This window comes from Clupea harengus, chromosome 21 (assembly GCF_900700415.2).
Source record: "Clupea harengus chromosome 21, Ch_v2.0.2, whole genome shotgun sequence".
Lineage (NCBI taxonomy): Eukaryota > Metazoa > Chordata > Actinopteri > Clupeiformes > Clupeidae > Clupea > Clupea harengus.
This window is the reverse complement of record NC_045172.1, coordinates 26157192-26162191: the sequence shown is the minus strand read 5'-3', so window position 1 is coordinate 26162191 and position 5000 is coordinate 26157192. Positions and strand designations below refer to the sequence as shown.

Below are 5000 nucleotides of genomic sequence, written 5' to 3'. Positions count from 1 at the left end.
GCGAAGGGAGAAACGTTGGGAACAGCCCACTTGAGAATGTTTTTGATTTTCAAGAAAGATTTAGATTCGTGTGTATAAATATCTGACATGGTTTTCTGACGTGTCAAAGATATAGCTACAACAGTTTCAGTTTGTGAGTGGCCGTTTCCTATTTTCAATCAAAACCATGGTAAGTTTAGACTACGAGTAACACTAGCCAACACTTGTTCAAAGTCGCAGTTAAAAGTTTGGTTTCTGACTAAGGCATGTTAACGTTGTTAATTCTTTGAGTTTGACTATGTCCATGGATCATTAGGGTCGTTATAGCAACCACCCTAAATGTCCAAACTATTCATGACCTACAAATCGTAGCCGATTAACCTACAGTAGTTTAACACCCCAGATTATTATTGAACGTTTGGCTAGCCTTGTCTGCAAACAAGTCCTTTCAATATGGGGCTAGCCTATTGTTAAGAATTACAAACTTTTTTCCATTCTTTTGTGCAGTTTCTGATATTTTAGCATAATGATTAACTCACTAACCTTCGGTAGGCTGTAAAACACAGGCATAGCCTACTGTACATCCACAGGCTAGGCTATTTAATTCGTTTAACGTAGCCTATGCACGTATGAGAGCCGACGGAATTTTGATACAGGGCTGCATTGGGGTTGGCTGGGGTGGAGTAGCTGGTTGGCTAGGCTCTAGCCTGTTGACATCGGCGGAGGACGATTTCACAGTGTGATACAATCTTCGGAATGACTAAGATTATCATCTTTTCCCAAACAGGCTGGATGGGAGGCCAAATATAGGCTAGTGTAGCCTATTCTTTACATGTATTTATGTTGAAAAGAATAATACAGGTTAGACCTAATTTACAAAACCAAAATCCATGTAGGCTATTGTTTATAATGAAATCATCTTGTTTTCATTGATAAACAAACACCTCATACTACGTCACAGAATGGCATCTTGACACATCATGACCAAACTGATGCGACCTCCCGTCCCGTCAGCGCGAATAATAACGGTTCACTCTTCACGGTCAAAGAGCCTATTCTTTGCGCCCTTGTGCCGGAGTTAAAGGGAACACGCGCTCCCGCGTCGGCTTCAGACATCCATTCCCGGAGAAATGCGTCCGTTCATGCGCGCGGAGTCGAGCGACGGTTTAGGACAGCTATGGCAATATCTGCAGAGATCCGGCATGCACGAAATGCGCCCAAGGAATTTGAGGAAAACTGAGGAATTTAGTGTCAGATATTAGCATAACGATGGAACATTTTGTGGGGATTTAAATATTAATAGAGGTGGGTGTGTGTGCTTTTTGGAACTGTGTTTAGTTTTTCAACAATGCTTCAGTGCAGACATTTCTATTCTTGTTCGTCCGCAGCTGATGGAGACAAATAGACTGTTAAAGTGTCGTCAGATGGATATTATACGATGACGTGTCCTGCAGCCTGGCTCTAAATAGTTTTATATTATCCCTATTAATCATTTTTGCCTCAAAGGAAACGAACGGAGCAGCTCTGCCCGGGCATCAATGAGGAAGGGAAGAAATACGCAGCGAGATCCCGGTATCAGCCAGGTGAGCTTAACGCCGTCGCTATAGCCTTGCCGGTCCGGTGGTCGACATCATGGTAGAGACAGGGACGAATGCCTGAGGGGAATAGCAAGGGAATGGGAGCTGACGCTGCCATTGATTTTTATGTGTGTGTAACTCAGTTACCCGATCTCTCTCTCTCTATTTCTCTTTCTCTCACACACACACACATACACACGAGCTGGTCCCCCTCTCTCTCTCTCTCTCTCACACACACACACACACATAAACACGAGCTATTCCCTCTCCTTCTAGTTCGCTCATCCTCTCCGCTGCTTTATTCTTTCAGAAGCGCATCTCGTGAAGCGGATAAATGCCCTCGCGTGAAGAGCCGTTGCCGCGAAAAAGGAACACATGTCGTTCTTGGTGAGTGCCCGCGCTCTCTTTCTCCGTCCACTAATGACACACAGCCGCCTTGGCATGCGCTTCAGATTTCACCTTGCTTCATGTTGACATGTGGACTTCAGGGGGTCATGTTTGTTGTGCATAGCCTTGTGTTTGGGTGCGTTTTTGTGTGTGTGTGTGTGTGTGTGTGTGCGCGCGCGCGTGCGTGTGTGTGTGTACGTGTGTACTTGATAGATATTAGGGTTATGAGTGATACTTTCTGTCAGTGCTGTATCCTTCCCAGGGAGGTTTTAGCATATTAGCGTTCCCCATTAATCTTGAATCCTCTCTAGAGAGAGAGTAGTAGTTCACAATTAGCATCTCCCTCCCCACTTCCCTTCCCCCTCTCTCTCTCTCTCTCTCTCTCTCTCTAATTCCCTGTCAGCTCTTTCTTTCTTTCTTCTCTGTGGTAGTTCATTGCTCATTCCTCCTCCATTGCTCCTGTGCTTGTACAGTATTCCTCTGGCAGAGAGCAGAGCTCTGTTCTGCATCTGGTCCGGCCTGAGGACGGGCTCGGGTCGGACACAGATGTGGTCAGTTTCAGAGCGAGCGGCTGCCCTCTGTCTGTGTGGTACTCTGGGTAAATCTCTTCTGTCCGCCCGCCCAGCGAACACAACCAACTGTCCTCCCAGCAGCCAACTGTCATCACGACTCACGACTTCTCATTCCTGAGAATGGCATGTCTCTCCCTCCCCCCCGTCACACTCTTAGAAAAACAAGTGCTTTGCCTTATCCCGACAAGGGAACGCTTTCTGAAGAACCCATAATGGTTCCATTTACGGTGTTTTTTTCAGAACTTTGTTTTTTTTAGTGAAGCTAACGGTGCAAACCCATGACAGCAACGCGATACGCTTCCATCGCTTTGAGTGGGCGTGTTGTAGCGTGTGGAAATAGCATTTTCAAACTGTCAGAGACGACACCAAACAATCTGATTGGCCGCTGCTGGGAAAAATCGCTCCTCATTTGCATAGGATTCAACCTTTTCCAACTTTTATCGGTCGCGTCGCCCAAAACGGTGGTCTACGTCACAATGGATTGGCTCCCGTTGAAATGCATGGATTTAGAATATCGCGTCACTCGTAACGGTGTCATGGGTTTGCACTGTAAGGCACGAAGTTCTGGAAGGTTCTGGAAGGCACCTGGTTTTCTGAGAGTGTTCCCCTACCTGTCATCTGATTGGGTGTGTCCTGCACACCTGTCCCCTTACCTTCATCTCATTGGGTGTGTCCTGCACACCTGACCCCTTACCTGTCATCTCATTGGGTGTGTCCTGCACACAGGGGGCGTGTCTCATTCCTCATCACTCCTCCTCCTCTCCAATAGGACTGCTCCTGCATCTCCTCCCACTCTCAGGTCCAGCCAATCAGCATAGAGGACCAGTATGAGGACGTCAGTCAACAATGCCTGGTTAGTAAAGAACAGCGCCCCCCCCCCCACTTTGGGTAGCGCTGCTTTGCAACAGCGCCTCCTGTCTGCCAGGAGTAGTCCTAGGTTAGTGCACTCCTACTGACGTGTAAAAAAAAACAGGTTGTCCATCCTCATTCCACAGGCCCAGAGTACCTTGGAGCAGCATCATTCCCCCCCTCTCTGTCTGGTGTTACCCTTCAAAAACAGTCCCCCCAGTTTGACTAGTTGTGTCTTGGAGCAGTGGCCATGCCAGAAGAGTGGTTCCTACCTACCAGTTGTGGTGTTACCTTCAAAACAGTCCCCAGTTTGACTAGTTGTGTCTTGGAGCAGTGGCATACCAGAAGAGTGGTTCCTACCTACCAGTGTGGTGTTACCTTCAAAACAGTCCCCAGTTGACTAGTGGCATACCAGAAGAGTGGTTCCTACCTACCAGTGTGGTGTTACCTTCAAAACAGTCCCCAGTTTGACTAGTGGCATACCAGAAGAGTGGTTCCTACCTACCAGTGTGGTGTTTACCTTCAAAACAGTCCCCAGTTTGACTAGTGGCATACCAGGAGAGTGGTTCCTACCTACCAGTGTTGGTGTTACCTTCAAAACAGTCCCCAGTTTGGACTAGTGGCATACCAGGAGCAGTGGTTCCTACCTACCCAGTGTGGTGTTTTACTTGGTTCAACGCGCCTCAAAGAACAGCATGTGTCCCTCTTTGTCTAGTGCATTCATTACATAATCACCGTGGTCCATCCTGTGAAGTTAAGACATGGTCTCGTGTGTGTGTGTGTGTGTGTGTGGGGGGGTCTCTCTGACTGAGCTACCATGTTAAACTCTTCTGGCTCTAGCCCTGAGTGATCTGACCTAACGAGCGTCGTGTGTTGTGTGTGTGTGTGGGGGGGGGAGGGTATTTTGTACCCCACACCACGGATAACTAAGAGCAGAGCGGAGAGACAATGGCCAGTGCAGTCGTCCCAGCGGCGGATGTGTCGTGTGGGGGGGGGGTGGGGTCCCAGCAGTGCACCATTAGAAACAGTGCTTGTGAGATGGGTCCCTGTAGCCTGGAGTGTGTGTGTGTGGGGGGGGTGTATGTAGCCTGGGGGGCTGGGGTGCTGGACGGAACCCAAGGTGCAGCAGAGCTACCGTGTGTGTGTGTGTGTGTGTGTGTGTGTGTGTGTGTGTGTGTGTGTGTGTGTATATGTGTGTGTATGTAGGTGTGTGTGTGTGTGTGTGTGTGTGGGGTGCTGGGGTGCTGGACGGAACCCAAGGTGCAGCAGAGCTGGGGAACTTTCATGGGGAGGAATATTGCAGGATTACTGTAATATATCTGCCCCAGTCTATCTGTCTATCTGTCTATCTGCCCCAGTCTATCTGCCCCAGTCTATGGGTGTCATCATGTGTGACATCATGATGTTTGTTTTGCCAGAGCTGTTGCTCATAGTGAACTGAAGTGGCCGACCAGTGGTGACTCCTACCCACTAGCTAGTGCACACACACACACACACACCCTGGTACCCTCAGTAGTGCACACACACACACACACACACCCTGGTACCCTCAGTAGTGCACACACACACACACACACACCCTGGTACCCTCAGTAGTGCAGATTTGTCCTGGTGATGCCCCCCCCCCCCCCCCCTC

At 48.7% G+C, this 5000-nt stretch overlaps 1 long non-coding RNA gene across 2 annotated transcripts in view; it reads left to right on the top strand.

The window, feature by feature from the left end:
* The window catches only part of LOC116218167, a 3541-nt gene extending 173 nt beyond the window's left edge, over positions 1 to 3368 (top strand). Inside the window, exons 1-4 of one of the 2 annotated variants that reach the window (XR_004162706.2) lie at positions 1 to 169; positions 1486 to 1562; positions 1867 to 1943; positions 3285 to 3368. The exon at positions 1 to 169 is cut by the window's left edge and continues 173 nt beyond it. This is a non-coding gene — a long non-coding RNA (uncharacterized LOC116218167). The remainder of the gene's footprint in view (positions 170 to 1485; positions 1563 to 1866; positions 1944 to 3284) is intronic. The other variant, XR_004162707.2, reaches the window with a different exon arrangement.
* Positions 3369 to 5000: the final 1632 nt, after the last annotated feature.